This window comes from Sinocyclocheilus anshuiensis, unplaced genomic scaffold (genome assembly GCF_001515605.1).
Source record: "Sinocyclocheilus anshuiensis isolate Anshui unplaced genomic scaffold, SAMN03320099.WGS_v1.1 scaffold548, whole genome shotgun sequence".
Taxonomy (NCBI): domain Eukaryota; kingdom Metazoa; phylum Chordata; class Actinopteri; order Cypriniformes; family Cyprinidae; genus Sinocyclocheilus; species Sinocyclocheilus anshuiensis.
Genome location: NW_015554106.1, coordinates 431,497 through 433,528, shown reverse-complemented (window position 1 = coordinate 433,528; position 2,032 = coordinate 431,497). Strand labels below are relative to the sequence as shown.

Below are 2,032 nucleotides of genomic sequence, written 5' to 3'. Positions count from 1 at the left end.
TGTATGTGTGTGTGTGTGTGTGTGTGTGTGCTTGTGAGAGCGATAATGACACATGGGCACTTTTTACATCTTTACAAATAAAGAAAAAAGAAAGAAAAGCAAAAACAGGAACAGTTTCAGGCAACAAGACCACAGAAGAGCAAGTTAACAACCTTTTTTTAAATCTATATCTTTAAATATGAGGGTTCCATACAAAACACTTACGTAATAAAATACCCATGTTATCAAATAATTTCACAAGTAAAACACTGAAGCTGTAGGCAGGATGTACCGTCAGAATTTGGCACTAAATTCCACTCATCTTGTTTTTTCTTTATAAGAAAAAAAAATCACATTTTGCTGAACAACATAACACATCTAAATATTGTTTCCCACAGTAGAAATAAAATAATATAATGACATAGATGCTTCACAAGCCGACACTGTAACTTTTAAGAATTTTTATATAGCTAATTACCCAACAAGAAATTTAGCAAAGAGGGACTCCTATCAAAAAAACGAAACAAAAATAAAGAACAAAAAACAAGGGAAAAAAACAAACAAACAAAACAAAAGAAATAGTAGTAGTAATAGTACTTATGAAAGGCTTTGTCTATTGTTCAAGTAAATTGATTTTTAGTCTTCTCTTTAAAAACATGAGACAAATAAGACTGTTAGACTTGATGAAACCACGACTTTATCCACGAAAAGCACCGACGGGACCGCGGGTTACACAAACTCTGTTTTTTTTCCTCTATACATTTAAACAGTATAAAATATAGGTCATTTCATGTGCATTTAAACCACGGATTGTCTAACTGTAAGTCAGTTCAGCAAAAGGTGTGACACGTAGGTAGCATTTCCCCCCAAACAGGGCAATCTTGTGTGTTTTTTTTAATACCTTTACTACTCTAGAAAAAAGTGGTTTTATATAGACTTTAATGAGAAATCAAGCCACTTAAAATGGCCTTATCAAAAAACTTTACACTGCCTGAAAAATGTAAAAACCACGAGCAAGCTCTGAGAGATTCTAATATCGATCAGACAGCTTTTTTTTTTTTTTTATTAAAACTGCGTGGAAGTAGTCTATTCGTTTAGAAACCAGCGTGGGTTTCTTACGGCAGGCCTCAAATTAAGAGTGTTGCCGACAGTAAGTCCCAACGCCAATCCCTGTATTGAACGTTCAAGTTTACTTTAAATGAATGAAAAACAAAAAACAACAACATAAAGAGAGAGAGAGAGAAACAAAAACAATCTGACAAATAAAAAAGAAACAAAAAAGTCAAACGCAAATATTTTGCCACAGGATTTTTTTTTCTTTTTATTTTTCTTTGTTTTCTTAAAATGATGCTCTGGTTATGTTAGTAAATATACTCTGTCTCTAGAGTGTGAATGCAGCGTTTTCACATTATTATTATTGTTTTTTTTTTGTCTTTCCTCCCTTCCTTCCCTCCCTCGCTCCCTCACCAGTTAATCTAAACAAACAAAAAACAAAACAGAAACCAAAACAAACACAAGAAAAAAAGGTCAAAATGAGGTCACATGCGAAACTTTTCCAAAAAAAAGATCAGGCTAAGATCAAAGTACAAAGATCAGTAAAAGGAGACCAGATTATGAGCAGGAGAACTCAGAAAGACATCAGAAATAATGACGGGACGATGAGACTTTTTTTTTTTGTACGCCACGTAGACATGCTAGGCAAACGATGAGCATAGAGTCATGGAGATGAGTTCTAGGGAAGAAAACGGGAGAGGAGAGTTACACACACAGCTCCGGCACACAACTAACATCATTAAACCATGAGAACAACAAACGAACAAACAAAACAAACAAACAACAGCAGCAGCGTTATTAACCAGCGTTTCACCAACATCACATTAGCATTTTTTTTTTCATACAGTACACAAATTTTGAATAAATTGCCAACATGTACACGTAAATGAGGCACTCGCTCACACAGAGAATACAAATACCTCCTCCATATCCTCCATACAGACATACACCCAAAAGTATCCATCCTGGTCCGAGACCTCAGATGGATCGTTTTTTTTTT

At 34.5% G+C, this 2,032-nt stretch overlaps 1 long non-coding RNA gene across 1 annotated transcript in view; it reads right to left on the bottom strand.

Annotated features, from left to right (window-relative positions):
* Window positions 1-1,516: 1,516 nt before the first annotated feature.
* LOC107669710 (uncharacterized) overlaps window positions 1,517-2,032 on the bottom strand; it is a 3,039-nt gene continuing 2,523 nt past the window's right edge. The window contains exon 3 of the long non-coding RNA XR_001632022.1: window positions 1,517-1,711. This is a non-coding gene — a long non-coding RNA (uncharacterized LOC107669710). The remainder of the gene's footprint in view (window positions 1,712-2,032) is intronic.